Below are 17037 nucleotides of genomic sequence, written 5' to 3'. Positions count from 1 at the left end.
ATTATTGTTCTAATTGAAATGATAATGATTTCTGACTTATTATAGTGGAATTTGATATTGTGTTGAATCGAGCGATAGTTGTAATTTTTTTTTTATTGTAACAAAATGGCATAGTGTAATTTAATAGTTTGATAAAACATTCTTTATTGAAATTTAAATAAGTTGAGAACTGGAAAACAAAGTATAATTCATTTTTGGACAGTGTTTTTTTTTATAACATAAGGACGAGCAAGCGGCCACCTAAATCCACCGAAATGGAAAGCGACCGCTGCCCATAATCATCAGCAATTGTAGATGCGTTGACTACCCTTAATTGACGGAGGAGGAATCGCCTTCCTATGCGTCTCCTACACAGTCAAATCCACTTTTCCATCCCATCCTTTTCTCTTAAGAAAAGGGTGGAAAGGGAAAGGGACTAAAATTAGGCCTCCGGCACCACACTCATCAAACGAAACGCGGAATTGCTTTCACTTGACGCCCATTTTCTGAGTGGTCGTGGTATTACACCGGGCGAGCTGACCTATTCGAAGATGTTAAAGCGGGTTCTACCACTGTTATGTGTTCCGGGATGTATTAAATGTTCCAGGAAGATGTATTAAATTATTTTGAACTATTTTGTTTGTTTCTTACCTTGACTTTACGTGCATTAATAATCAGTTTCACTCTTATTGTATCTTACATAAAATGTAATATATTGACATTTTTCTTGTAGATTGCCACGACCACACAGAAGACAGGCGTGAAATGGAAGCAATTCCGTGTTTCGTCTGCTGAGTGTGGTGCCGGAGGCCTAATTTAAGTCCCTTTCTCTATACCACCCTTTTCTTATAAGGAGAGGATGGGAAAAGGAAGTAGATTTAACGGAGGAGGAGATACATAGGAAGGGGAGATATCCTCTTTATGTGCGTCTCCTCCTCTGTTGGATAAGGTTAGGCAACGCATCTGCAATTGTGGATGTCTGTGGGCAGCGGTCGCTTCGCCATTTTGGCGGATTCAGGTGGCCGCTTGCTCGTTTGCCACCTTATGTTATAAAAAAAAAGATTATAGGCTTGTAAATAAATATGGAAATATCTTCTACATACATAAAATGTAGATAATCTTAAGTTCAATGTTGTTTAGCACAATGTAAAAACAAGCCAAGGTTTAGAGTTTCCTCTGAGTCCCAAATACTAAGTATAATTGCAGATTACTCATAAATGTTAGCAATGCAAATGCGCATAAAAATCTTAAACGAAACAGGTAAATCCTTACCGGAACCAAGACTAAAATTACCAATATTTGATCATTTTTGTAATGAAAACTGCCGCGACTGTTATGCACAATTTTGTCACATGGTAAATTAGGTAAAACAAGAGTGGTTAAGCTAGCAATAAAATCATTCACACTATCCGACTTGCCTCATGTAACAAAGGGCAAGCGTAAAATGGAAGTTTGTTGAATGCCTTATTCTAGTCCTCAATCCTTCCCATCCTTAGTAAGGAAAGGATAGGAAGAGATGGCATGGGCTAGGAATGTGTCCCCATGTCAAATCCACTACAGACCTATAACAAACATCTTTTATACGTCTCCTTCTATTTTTAAAGGCAATACATTGGCAAACGCATATGTTTATGGACAGCGGTCTCATTATGGACGAATTATTATGACCGTTAGTTACCTTTTTAAGTTCCTAGTGTATCTCCGCAGTTGAAAGAGCCATATAATAATATCTTATTGTCTAAGTTTCTTCAAGGAGAGTGACAAGGATAGCAATATATTTTTATAGAAGTGTTTCGGCAATGGAAACGTATGTTCGAAAGATCTCACTTACTCATATGTTTGAGATTTATGCTAAAATATATTTGTAAATGTAACTAAACAAATTTGTAAATATAATTTTTGAAAAAGGCCTTCAATATAAATCTGTTTAAAGATAATAAATTATCAGACTATTATTTTAAGTGAATTCCTTACAGTTTAATAAAACTATTTTTTATGGCAAAATTCTAAAATTATGTTTTCTCGATTTGTATAGTATTTGATTTGTAATTGTAATAAAACGAACTACTTTTATAAGGTACTTGTGATGCAGTTCTGATAATGATTTAAACATCTCTCTCTTTCTCTCTCTGATAAAATTGAGACAATGCAAGGCAGTGCGAACTCATTAAGCAAAAATTGGTTTAATATATCAAAAAAATCCAAAGGTCGTAAAACTTGTAAAATAACTGCGCTTGCAGCACTATATTAATAAAAAATTACTTAAATATGTGGTATAGTGGATGTTTTATTTTTTTTTGTGTGTAGCGGCATAACTCCGTCCCTAGAGGACCGATTTTGACAAATATTTTTTTTTAAATAATGTTGTTTTTGCAAAAATAAGCCTATTCGTAATCAAGCGAACAGACGGAACTATTTTTTTTTAATGTAATGATTATTTTATTATATGTCAATGATTTACAACGTTCATATTGATTTCAGGTAATTTTGAATATTCCTTTCAGATAGTCTTACTCATCATCCACTTGCCCTTATCCCTTACGGAGGGTCGGCACAGTATGTGCTGCTCTTCCATACATCTCTATCAGCCGTCATATCTGAATCCACTTCTTTCTTAAGCATATCCTCTTTCACACAATCCATCCATACTTTCTTCGGTCTTCCTCTTCCTTTGTAATGCGGATGACATTCAATCTTAACACTTTCTGGTTTAGGTCCCCATAATAATTAATAATAATTCAGATAATCTTACTAATGTTATAAATGTAAAAGTTTAGATGGATGTTTATTAGAGTTTGTGGCTTAAACTGCTGAACAGATTTAGTGAAATTTAGCATAGATGTAGAGCAAAGTCCGAAAACATAGGCTACTTAGTTTTGTTTTTTAATTCCACACGGATGTACTCATATGCAATAATTATATGTGTTCTAGTCTCCTTAAGATTTTCGGTACATTTAAATTTGCAAATGTTAATTTGTATGTACCAATGCCCCTTACATCTGTTGCATTTATTTTCGACCGACTTCCCAAAAGAAGGAGGTACTCAATTCGTCTGTATGTTTTTTTTTATCTGCTTACTCCCTTTATTTGTTGTGATATACCTACATTATATTTAATGATATTGAAATTTGAGAATGTCAACATTGTATTTGCGATATTTTATTGATAATCGTAACAAGACTTCCGTATGATTTTGTTCTTCCTTAATAAGATCTTATTTATATATAAATGTTTGCAAATGTCTTTACAACATGATTATCTTGTGATTGTTGAACGTGATTGTAATAAAGTCAAGATTTCGATAGTAGCTAAGTTTAACTTAACTGTCGGTTTTAATTTGTTCGTAACGAAAACATCGTTACGATCTGATTAATATTATACTCCCAGTAAATCACTTTCTTCTCAAATTTAAAAGAGTGTCTTAAAGGAAAGTGGATGTACACCGGTAGAGGTAGACCTTTTTTTACGTGGGGAAATGCCTACGCCTGTTTCGGTTCATTGGGACCTAGAGTACCGACTAAAACACCACGGTCGTCGCCAACATCGCAAGAGGTAGACCTAGGAGATGCCATCCATCTCCTAGGTTGCGTGAAAGGAGACATGATCAAGAAGGGAGTGATGACTGAGATGACGGATGATAGAGTTATTTGGAGGACGAAAACCAGGTGCGCCGACCCTACGGGAGTAGGATAGGGCAGGGGACATGATGATAAATATCTTAAAGAAAAGTGTCTCATCTATCGCTAAAGATGAAAAAATAACTATACAAAGTTGTAAATAATAATAAAATAGCTAACTAACTATTCGCGAAGTTGAGGAAAATTAAGCTGCAACTAAAAAATAATAATAAACATTTAAGTAAACCTATCTTAGGAAGATGAATTATTAATGTTGACAGTGTATTTATTAATAGTTTTTGATAGATCGTTGAACTATGAACCGTTAAAGAGTGTAACTGGAATACCGAAAAGTAGACAGTTAAAGATAATCTCAACCTAAATTTAACTACAGCTTTTTCTTTGACATGTAGCGAACTTGTCACGGTTGATTTGGTCAACGATACTTCAATCTTTTATAACAACACTTACGTTGGGAAGAGTAAGAGCTGTCTTTGTTTACAATAAAGTAGCACATGGCCCATATAGTACTAAATGACGTCAAAAGATATGCGCTAGCTTTATAAATAATTCACCTTTTGACACCTGAATTATATTTGGGCGGAATCCGCCGGCAATTTATCCTAGTCCTTTAGTACTACTCTCTCACTAGCTCACTAGACATTGTTTCCTCATTTCTGAGGCAACCTCTCTTCTTGACCGTCTCTCGTAGGGTGTTTCACCACTCTGTGTGATTCTCTGCGACGATGGTATTATATGAATGCAGATTGTGTTGCATATAGGAAGAGGAAGACCGAAGAAAGTGTGGATGGATTGTGTGAAAGAGGATATGCTTAAGAAAGGAGTGGATTCAGATATGACGGCTGATAGAGATGTATGGAAGAGCAGCACATACTGTGCCGACCCTCCCGACCGACCCTATAAGGGATAAGGGCAAGTGGATGATGAGATTGTGTTGCATATCTGGTCCGTCCAGTGCTTAAGGCGGCCTCTGGTACTCTTCCCCTCGATTATATCATATATCAATGAAAATGAGAAAAAATGTGTTCGTATTTACAAGAGTAAAGTGTTCATTTCGCATGAGACATAACGGGATAGTTAATTGCCTAGACGATTCATAACATTTATTGGAACTATTAATCAATGTAAGGTCCGTTACAAGTCATTCATTCCAAATTAACACCAACCGCAAACGAGTGACCTTGGGTTTCGAATATTGTTATCCTCCTCATCCCTAAAGAAAAAACAGAGAGAACAATATGTCAGTACAAGTGTCACGGGTGTGACGTTTTTATGCTCTTTGTCATTATCTATTGCATCGATCTTATGAAACTTGATATAATTTGCAAGTGAAATTTCCGTTATAAAATATTGGCATCATAATAATGCCAATAGAACAAATGTTAAATGTTTTGATTCTTTCTCTTGAACGCTTTATTTTTGCATTTATATAGCCTTTTCTCACACATATATCTTTATTAGCTTAACTTGAGAAGATACTTCTGAAAGTTTGTAGTAATTGTATTCCTGTCTCTCAGATGGTATACCTTACTTCTTGCTAATATTATAAATGCGAAAGTTTAGATGGAAGGATGTGTGTAAGAGTTTGTGGACTAAACTGCTAAACGGATCTCGGTGTTATTTGGCATAGATGTAGAGGCTACTTAATTTTTTTTTAATTCCACGCGGACGGAGTCTCGGGCGGAAGCTAGTAACGAGACAAGTTCGAAGTCAATTTTGTTTGTTAATATGATAAATATCGACTTTAAAAATGAAACGCTTTGGGTTCATCTTCTATACTCGTAATAAAGAAAAACACTCTAGATGAAAGAAGTTTTAAAATGTTCCTCGGGTCTTTCTAGATAAATTCGTAGGCTCCCTTAAACGCCGTTATAACGCAGTTTCATGGCGTCGTGGATGTCCTGAGCGTAAGGTACAAATACCATTAGACAATCCGCTGTTTGTTTCTGTTATAAAAAAAAAAGATAATTGTTGCAAATGAATAAGCTATTGATAAGATATCGGAATTACTAATATTATTTTATCACTATGATTTCATTTGTATTTTCAAAAAATGTTGTAACTTTATCGTATGTTAGTTGATAAGTTTGTAAACTATTTTGAACTTGAAATAAATATCTGTTAACGAAGGAAAATTCCAGATTTTCAGTCTTAAATAACTATGACATTACAGTTTTTTTTGCGTTATTCGGAGCGGAAGTTATTGTGATGCGGTTAGAATTTTTGCACAAAACGATGACGTCAAAATGTAAACTTAACCATCAAAAAACTGGAAACTTTTTATCTTTGGTCATTAGGTGATTAGAAAATTGAGGGGAAATACTGCGTTACTTCGGTTGCTCAGGTCTGCGTTTGAGTTATTTTTTCTTAAAATTTGAACACAATAAAAAACTACTGATGATCAGTTGCCGTTCACAGTATTTTTAATACAATAATAAGTCGTAATTAAACTTGATAAACAGCTAAAATAAATATTAATATTTGCAAATAACAAATATTAAATCAGTCAATTAAATCTATGATACTATAAAATTGGAGTGTCTGTTTATAATATCAAAAGAAAATTACAGATTTCGGGAAGATGTACTTGCGTTGCTGATATCGAAAGTAGATTTTTTTATTGTCTGTCTGTCCTTAAGTCGCATTTGTTCCGGGTAAGCCGATTTTGACCGAACTTTCACTGAAGGGTAGCTGACATAGACAGACATATTATAGGCTATTGTTTTATCTTAATATTGCGTGGACGTAGTCGCGGGCAACAGCTAGTAAATAATATCTTATCTTACTTCTTACTAATATTATAAATGCGAAAGTTTAGATGGATGGATGTTTGTTAGTTTGTAGCCTAAACGGCTGAAAGGATCTCCATGAAATTTGGCACAGACGTAGAGGATAGTCTGGAAGAACACATAGGCTACTAATTTTTTTTTTAACTCCACGCGAACGGAGTCGCGGGCGAAAGCTAGTATTTAAATACGTCTCAGTTTGTCGTTATAATATTGTATGACCTTAGCGAGCAGTTTTAGACAAATGTCAAATTGTTGTTTTACGTACTGGTGGAAAAAAATCGCATTTTTGTACTCTGTTTTTCTTACGTTGGTAGATAGTATTGTGTTCGTGGACTTTAACACACTCAATGCCATCGATTCGATGTACGAGGTTACTTAATACGAAAAAATTGTAATAAATTTTACACGAATTAGCACATTTTGCCCAAAAACTGAAAAAATGACATTCTTTTTCTAAGCCGATGATAACCTTTAGTTTTTACGGTTTTGATAATCTAACGGCCGTATACTGAAACGACATTTAAATATTCTTTTGGTGCAGTCTCCAAATTTTGAGGTAAATAGCAACTTGAACTCTGATTACAGCAGCCTGAAATATAGAACGCGTACTTTTTTAAATATTTAACAGCCTGTTTTAATTACAAATAGCAAGAAAAGACGTTTGTAAGGACTTACAAACCGTAGTTCAATATTCGTATCAGTATTCAGCGTTAAAATACTTACGTATGGTCTGATACACATTTTAATAGCATTGTTTACAATTGAATGGAAAATTGTTATAATTATTTCATTAATGCAACAATTTATGACCGCAGAATAAGTGTTAATTTCACGGTCTCGGTTTATCCGAGATGTCTAATGGAGTATAATAACCTAGATCCTATCCGTTGATGTTATAGAAAGATGAATTGTGACGACCCGGTTAACTATACTAAATTACTACATGTTATTGTCAAGAGTGTTACAAGATTCTTTCCGTATTATATCATTTGCTATGCCTAGATAGTTGTTTATATTATCTGACACTAATTATGGTAGCATTACCTTTTACCTGGGCCAGATAAGTTTGTCTGACTATATGATTACAGACAATCAATTGTCATTTCCATAGACAATGCCTTGCCAGATGTAATCACGGGCCATACAAGAATAGAGGAGTTAATTGTCCTCTATTCGATGTTACCATTTAGAGTAAGTTATAATATGAAGGGTATAGTCATGCTTATCCTTTGTTAAATATATTTGGATTAATACTTCTGTACAGTGCTTCTGCAATATGCTAGGTGTAGCCTGCGACTTCCTCCGCGCTGATAAACTAAGATCACTATATGGAAGTGAGCACACGACTTGATTTTTAGTTGTGCAACTAAACAGTTGAGTAGCGAAACAATCGACAATCGCACAACAATTGTGCGATAGTTTAGTCAAAGGTTTCACCCGCTCTAAGGCTAACTTAGTTTGTTTGGTCTTCCAGACTGTTCTATACCGAAGCCAATTTTCATCGAGATTCGTTTAGCCGTTTTGTAATATACATCCATCTAAATATTTGCATTATAATATTAGTATGACTAGCGTTGCTGTGTAAAACGAAGGCATATTTATTTTTGTAGATGCGATCCGCCTTTCTAGAGTTTCCTAACTACAAACATCCATCCAAACGTTTACTTTATTAGTCCATATTTGTTACTAGATTTTTAATCTGTGTGGACGAAATTCGCAAACGCTAGTAAGAAATAAGACATGTTTTTGCTATATTTTTGCATGCCCTTTACCATACAATATTAAGTTTGTTTCCGTGTAAATTATTATTTTTTTATCAGGACTGACCTTGAAATTTAACTGAATGGTAACAACGACAACAGCACTGGTGTATTCGTGAAGTGAAATGAGATTGGAATGGCTATTTCTGTTAAACAACAAACGTATCCGGGTTTTAACTTGTTTTAATAATTTACCAAGAAGATCAACTTCAGGCGTTTTATTCCATAATTATTTACAGAAAATATGTAGATATTCGAAATGTTTGTGGCCGCAATTTAAGATCCTTTTTCACTAGCGTTTGTCGATATCTTTGAATGTATAATAAAATTGTTTCTCCTGGAAAGTTTAAGATTATTCCCACGCGTCACACCGCTCTGTCCCCACTTGAGAGTCAAAAGTTTCATCCGTCCCACTTTTTAGTCCCACTATCATCAATAAGATGACAGATGGAAGAGTTATGAAATAAAATAAGTTCCAACCGTCCCCTCGACGTAAAAGGTGGGACGGATAAAATTTTTTGTTGTCATCTGTTCCCATGTGGGGACAGACGGTTAGGAATAATCCGTTTAAGCGCTGGTTTCGGTGCGTCTAGAGATCCTGGAACCCTCCCATTCCAATAGAGGTTGGCAGCATCCCATATAGGTAAGTCTGTCTTATAGAAGACATGGTATTTTTTGAAGATTTCCTGCTCAGAAAAAAAGGAGAAATATTTTAGTAGTTTTAGCTTAACATAATCGTTTAATTATATTATAATAAAATGTTTAAGGAAATTGGTAATTTATCTTTTAATTCGATAGTTTGATTTGAGTATATTCAAATATTTGACTAATTAAGTGTGCAAATAATATAATATTATGTTTGTTTTTCAGGTAAGATTCAAATTGTTAAGCGAACTTCCGTGGTGAGTTAATCTTCTGCAAATTAATCGATTTTTTTTTGGTATTTCCGGGTTGTGTTTTTTTTTTTAATTGAAAAACGTAAAAGTATTTATACCCGTATGTGTACATTTTTTATAATTGTAACTTTTTACCAAACAGACAAGAAAGGGTTCAGATAAAACTTGTTTTGTAAAAAATGTAAAATGTAAAAAATGTTTTCCAGTAAGAATATTTCTGTTTATTCCATGTACTGGGTTTTTGAACTTTATGTTTAGTTTTGCAATTCAAATTAGGTGTTAAAAAACTAAAATTAGTACTTTTCCGTTAGACCAGATTGTACATACTGTTTAAAATAAGACAAAGAATTAAGTTTTTTTGTTAAATTATTATAGGAAAAGATTACTTTTTTAAGAATGTTTACCCTTTTAAAAAAGATCGGTAACTCATTCGCAGTTCCTTTGGTGTTGCGAATGGGCGTCTATAATCATCTTGGTTCCAACCGAGCGTTTCGCCATGTCTATACTAATATTATAAAGATAAAAGATTTGTAGTTTTGTATGTATTATAATAACTCAAAAACTACTGGGCCGATTTAAAAAAATCTTTTACCATTAAAAAGCTACGTTGTAAGTGACATAGGCTATATTTTTTAATTTCACCCGGACGAAGTCACGAATTATGTAGAAATAAAAATAATGTTACATTTTAAAGAAATCTAGTGGAAAAACATTCGTTACATTCTAGATCTCTAAATAAGGGTCATCCCCGTTTAAATAACATTTAATTATGATGTTATCTAAGAAGAGTTATTTATTGCAGGATATCTTCAAACCACAAGATCGTTGGAAAAGCCAACAATAACAGAATTAATTCTATCACGTTATAGTTAATATATGATAATATAATAAACAGGTGTTTGAGACAACTTGTATAACCAGCAAATAAATAAATAACAAATGCAATAAACTTCATTGTTAATTAATATTTGATTTGAAATTTAATTATAGTATTTAGGGCTTGTCCCACTAGCTGATAGAGGCTCAGATAACTTCACGACGTCACTGTTAGATAAGAGAACAGAATCCGATATTTCCATCACATATTTTACAAGTTGGATTGTTATTAGAATATTTACAATTTGGCGGGACAGGCCCTTAAAGATTTATTTATAAAAGTTGTTACAAAATTTGTTATACTAAAATAGTTGACTGTAAGCAAGGTGGGAAGAGAAGGTAGATTTGTCAATGTAAGGGATGCATCTAAAAGCGAAATATCCGTTTTTTGGAAATATCCTTAGGAGATGCATCAAATACAGATTTCTATGGGCAACAATCATTTCGATGTTTATGGTCATATCAATATTGTTAAAAACCATAATGTTACTGCTACTCATATGGAATATATTAAACGACTTATGGCCGTTTTCCCAGTTAACCCTTAACGGTCATTGACACTCATGGACCAAAAAACCTCACATGAATTGTAGATCTTGTAAGAATCTACACTCAGGGTTCTTCTTAGTAATAAGTTAAAACTCTTAAGAAACAGTTTTAAACTTGAGATATATAGTTGATTTTTTTTTTAATTTTCCTCATAACTCGACGTTCGGATAGAATTTCAACTAGGAGCGTCGGTAATGGCCCCAATCGTTGCCTTCGGAATGTTGCGTGTCCTGAATAATAATACATGTGACCCATGGTCCCAGTACTTATGTACTTCCGATATAATCTAAACGATACTATGTTATGAAGGTTTCTTTTTAGAGGTTAATTGGTAACTTTAATAGTTAACAATTAAATGACCGATCGTTTTATTGCAGTACCGTATTTGCAATTAGTGGAAGATTACCTATGTTCAAGTAAACAAAACTATAAACCTATAAATAGTCTTATAAGTGTTGTATAACAACGCATTTGTAGTTCCTCTGGTGATGCGGATGTCCATAGGCGTCCTTGACCACCTTAGCGTTCCCGCTCGTTCGCCCCCTGTTCTTTTAAAAAAATATTTGATACAATGTAACAATATACAAACTAACCTAATCGAATACTATCTCGGTTAGTTATTCCGATTTGACACCGATTATTTTCAGACGCTCCTTAGTTGTCCTTATTCAAGACATGTTAATATGCTTGATTGGATTGCCCTATCCCACCAAATTTTAAATTGTCAGATAACAATCAAGCGTGTAAAATATGTGATGGAAATATCGGATTTTGTTCCCTTATCTGACAGTGACGTCATTTTTAAGCTATCTGAGTCTCTATGAGCCAGTGGTGGGACAGGCCTTTAGCATAATTGGTTAGCTTACTCAGTGTGTGACTCGTACGACCACACATGGAGTTGGATAAAGATAGCTGAGACTTGTCTGGGGTTAGTCTTTAATTATACTTCCACTTAGCTCTGTTCTTGATTTATTCGCTTGCAGTGCTCATGTCTTTTAACGCTTCTTACTTTGTTTTGGGTCTGTCCTTGAATCTGCGACCGGGAAGGAAAAGTTGCAGTGGCAAATGTCTAGTCCGTTTAATATTGACCGCTATGGTATCGTCCTACACGCTACACGTCACGTATTTACGTCGATAATGATCGCGAGCACGTATTGTCTGTTTTGTAATGCAGCAATCGATACCGATGACGTATTTTACCTGTGTAATACATTGCCTACATAATTATAGTTCGAGAGACTTAAATAGAACTCTGTTCCTGTCTTTTGTCATTTAAAGGAACCTGTTTTTTAATATATAGCCAGCTAGATAGCCGTTGCTCGTGATTTCATCCACGTGAAATTAAAAAATATAGCATATGTCATTTAACGATAACGTAGCTTTATAATGGTGAAATAATTTTTGAATTAGACCCAGTAGTTTTTGAGTTATTTCAGTATATACAAAATGTAAATTTTCCCTCTATTAGTTTAGATGTTTAGGCATTTAGTTCTCTCGTTAATATACTGTTAAAAGTTGCCCATGGCTAATTTTTCTCGACGCATGCGAGAAATTACACACATTTGTTAAAGTCGCTTGTCACCTAAATAAAGTACTTTTATTAGGTGACAAGCGGTTTTTACATTTAAATACTGTAATGAAAGAACAGTTGAACGTATTACGATGGAAGAAATTATCTAGACTTTTAGAAATAATATTGTTTTTACAAAGATAATGTTATTCATATGTTATATCTACGCATATATTTGTGCAAGAATCAGATACTTTTATGTTACTTTGCATTTTACGCTGTGATCCTTTCATGTCCTTTATTATGGCTTCGTTTTCTAAAGTTCATTGAATTTTAACCTTACGTTTTGTGTGGTCAAGGTCATTGTAATGTCCGATAGTTAATTTGGTTACATTAAAGTTTGAATGAAGGTTTTTTCAAATGTTTGTATAATTAACACCATACTGTAAAGGTAGAATAAAAATGTTTTCGTTACCATTTGTTGTGTAATTGTTATGTTAATGTATATGCTAATAATAATAGACCTTCCATTCTCGTTTCTTTTAAACACAGTGCATTGAACTTTTAAATTTGCGAATGTTTTTAAAGCTTACTGTTACATATTTCTTGTAAAGTTTATTACTTATTGGCTTATTGATCTGTGACTAATTTAGCTATTGCAGAATTAAACACTTACCGTTTCGGTTATTTTTATTTCATGAGAATATAACAATACTCAGGGTGATTCAGGAAGCGTGCGGACCGTCTCCTGAAAGGCCGGCAACGCATCTGTAGTTCCTCAGGTAGGAATAGTAGGATCCTGTTGCGTATACTCATGTATGGTTTCCTTAAAATTAATTTAATATATACTAACTGTTGCTGGCGACGTCGCACACGTGAAATTAGAAAAAAAAATAGGCTATGTTACTCATTGATAACGTAGCTTTTTAATGATGAAAAAAAAAATTGAAATCGGCCAGTAATTTTCTAGTTATTTCAATACTTACACAAATATAAATCTTTATATCTTTATAATAATAAGTATATATATAGTACAGAGTATAGCGTATAGATCGCATTTGGCAAGCCTATGCATAATAATATTTTAATTGTATTTGTCAAAAATCCCTCCAGGCGCTCACGGTATAAAAGGGTTGAATTATATTTAAGTTTTTGTGTTTTGAAACACTATCCAATTTTTTAAGGTAAGGGCTTTTTAACCAGATGTAATTGAAACGTAAATATATTGTGATAATGTTTTCTCGTTTTCAAACTTTAGGACATAATATAAAATGAGGTTTTATCTGGTTTTCAGACCTGCCAGATTTCCGCGACAACTTGTTTCTGAACCCACAACATTTGTGTTTTTTATTCTTTTAAAATGTTAAGCAGAAAACTTTTTGTATTCCTGTTTTTACGCCATTGCTTTTAGGTAATGGAATTTTATATCTGTAATCAGTATAATGTACTTCTCATTTTATTATTAAAATGTCATTAGTGGTTACGTGTGTCGATTAATTTTATACGAGTTATTATTGCGATGAATTGGAATTCATAATGCATTGTTTATTTTAAAGGAATATTTAATAAGACAAATTAACAGTGGTAGAGAATAGCATCTTTTGTACGAACAACTCGTTGAAATATCAACCACAGAGGACAAGGGCGAAGTGAAAGCGATTCCGCATTACATCTTATAAATGTGCGTGTTGAGGGTTTAATCTTAGTCTTGTTTTTGTACTCTTTTTGTACAAGATAGAGATGGGAAGGGAAAGTGGAATTGCCGGGGCAGGGGACGTATAGTTAGAGCAAATGTTCTTTTTTTGTGTCCTCTGTTGATTAAAGGTCACAACACATCTATAAGTGCTGATGTCTGGGCAGTAGTCGCTTTGCTCTTTTTACTAATTACGGTGGCAATTTATTTGCTTGCTATGATAGTAAGAGTTTTAAATTTTTATTAATGCTAATTACAGAGAAACCATTGAACGGGAAAAATTAAAAAAAAAGAAAACATTCCGATGGGATAATTTTAATTCGTTTAAGGACAACCAAGTGGTGATTGTTTTATGTGAATGTCGAAGTAATTGCCATGTTTTCATCTGTTTTTTGCTACTTTAAATGTAAATCTGAGTTTAAAAGCTGTTAAGAAGTGCCCATAAAGTAAAAGATTAGATATCGTATTTTCGTACTGCTATGAAGTAATAATTGAAATGTTGGTATGACTAAGAAAAACATTTGGGTTTTCTAAAACTACGTAATCATTTAAACTAACAGAAGTGTAAAACCCTCTATATGGGTACAATTATGTCAGTTTTAACTGACCAGTCGAAAGGTTCAGTTATGAGTATTATGTAGCCCAAACTTAACTATACAGTTCAACTGACAGAATGAACAGTTTTCATTTAAAAGTCCACATGTCAGTTGAATTTTCAAATTTAATAAAAGGGGTAAACGAGCGGCAACTATGGACATCCGTAACACCAGAGGAACGACAGATGCGATGCCAGTTTTTAAGGAAATGATAGACTCGCTTATTGGAGGACCATAAGTCGTATTGGTTTGGAATTACCGGCGGTGATAGACAGTTCCACAACGCGGCTGTGCGAGGCAGAATCGAGCATGTATAGCTTTATTAGGCTTTCATGTGGGTGTCGCTCGATGTCTTCACCGATTCAAGTAGTTTCTTATTATTTGTTTAATATAACTATTGCTTGTTAATAACAGAAACACATCGTTCGAGAACGAGTTAGAATGTGCCAAGGATATTTTTATGTAAATAATGTATTGTATGTTCCTTGAATACGAAATGATTTGATAGTTTTTTGCGGCCAAATGTTCTGAAAGATCGCCATCTATTTTGACGTGAATTGCTTAATGTTTCCTTGAGTAAAAAGATTTTAAATGTCATTGTAAGGAGATCTCTTACTGTATACAGGAATGGAATACTTGCATGAGTCGAGTTATAATTTTTTCCGTCTTAAATAGTTTGGAACAGATAAAAAAGCATTTTGAATTCGTTGTAATGCCATCATTGTTTTACTATTCAAAATGTATATTTAAGGACAGAAGGAGGTTAGGTAGAAAGTAGATGAATAGTGTTTTATTTAATTAAATAATTAATATCTTTTGTAGCTTAAAACGCATTTGAATTAAACGTTTTGTTTACAAACTGAATGTTTACTTCATTTTGTTATAAAAAATAATCATACTGTCATACTTCATACTTATAGGAATATCATAAATGAAAAAGTTTCTATGGATGCATGGACGTTTGCTAGAGTTTGTAGTCTTAACGCGAACGAAGTCGCGAGCGAAAGCTAGTCAAAAGAAAAATTCCAGATTTCGGGAATCGGGATGTGTTTGCCTTGGTGATAACAAAAATCGCATTTAAAAATTTTTTGTCTGTCCGCAAGCCGTGTTTGTTCCGGGTAATCTCCGAAACGGCGGGACCTATTTCGACCGGACTTTCACTGAACGGTAGTTGATATAGACGGGTATATTATAAGCTACGTTTATAATTTAATATTGCGTAGCCGGAGTCCCGGGCATCAGCTAGTTTTGTGGTAGGGCCCGGACTAACATCTTTTGCAAGAATGAGTCGACTGGCCCCGTACAATACAACGACCACACGTAAGACAGACGCCAAGGGGAAGCAACTCATAATTTCATCTGTCGAGTGTGGGTGCTGGAGACTTAATTTTAACAATATTTCTTTATAATTAAATTATAGTAAGGTGAAGTGGATTGGACGGAGGAGGGGCCGTATAAACATGTCCAAAGGGAAAGTATTCTCTTTCTGCGCGCCTCCTCCGGCAATAAAAGTTAAGGCAATTTCTGCGATTGTAGATCTATAGACAGCAGTCGCTTAGCTATGACGGTATAGATCTGTACATCAAATTGCCGATAAATCAGCGACGGGTCATTCATTTGGTATTTTTTCTCGGATTGTCATTAAGGTTTAGTCTAGCATTTCCAATGACTTTAGACGGTAAATTGTATAATATTCTATCAATGTTTTAACTTGTACGTTTAGAGGAAAAGGTGTCACATTGATTTGTTATTGAGGATAGACGTAACAAATCAACTTGCAGATACCTTCTAGTGTTTAAATGTCTGCTTGTTTATTCGAATGTTGTTTTAAACTTTTTGTTTCCATATTAAATGAAAGGTATTTGATAGTGTTTTGTTCAATTTATTTTGTACTAGCTTTCGCGCGCAAATCCGTCCGGGTGGAGTTCAAAAAAACAAAAGTTAGTAGCTTATGTGTTCTTCCAGACTATTCTCTACGTCTATGCCAAATTTCATCGAGATTCGTTCAGTCGTTTAGGCTAACAAACTCTAACAAACGTCTATCGATCCATCTAAACTCTCACATTTATATTATTAGTATGATAAAATTACAATTTTTATTACTATTCAACTTAACCAATAGTTTTAGACGTAGTTTAACAAACTTTCTATGGTTATCTTTATGTTTTCGATTTTATTCTTATTTTATTTTCTACTAGCTGTTCCCGTGGGGTTTCATCTGCATGAGTCCAATAGTCTTACTTCTTTGTTGCTATTGCTTAAAATTTCGTGTAATTGCTACTCTTGACTTGAAATGTTAGCCCCTTGCAGAGCAATTAAATTATTTATAGTAAACGTTCGTGAGACATTATTATGACTAATTATTTAACGGGTATTACTCACGTCTATTTTTGCAAAGCAATTTACATATCCTCTAGATTTAATGGCGTGAAATTATATGACCTAGAGCGAGTCGAATGTGTAGGGGCTTTAATTAAAAAAGTTAATTCAAAAATATGTTTCTGATGATATCTTACATTGATAGATATAGATTTTACTAATATTATAAATGCGAAAGTTTAGATGGATGGATGTTTGTTAGAGTTTGTAGCCTAAACGGCTGAACGGACCTCGATGAATTTTGACATAGATGTAGAGATACTCTAGAACACATAGACTACTCACTTTTGTTTTTTTATTACATGCGGTCGGAGTCGCTGACAAAAGCTAGTAAATGTATATATCTATGATGTTGGTTTCGTTGTACTATAA

General features: G+C 33.9%; 1 protein-coding gene across 1 annotated transcript in view; it reads left to right on the top strand.

Annotated features, from left to right (window-relative positions):
* The window catches only part of LOC106107315 (flotillin-2), a 164263-nt gene that overhangs the window by 31406 nt on the left and 115820 nt on the right, over positions 1 to 17037 (top strand). The window lies entirely within an intron of this gene.

The sequence above is a fragment of the Papilio polytes genome, unplaced genomic scaffold (assembly GCF_000836215.1).
Source record: "Papilio polytes unplaced genomic scaffold, Ppol_1.0 DF824269.1, whole genome shotgun sequence".
Taxonomy (NCBI): domain Eukaryota; kingdom Metazoa; phylum Arthropoda; class Insecta; order Lepidoptera; family Papilionidae; genus Papilio; species Papilio polytes.
This window is presented reverse-complemented; position numbering and strand designations above follow the sequence as displayed.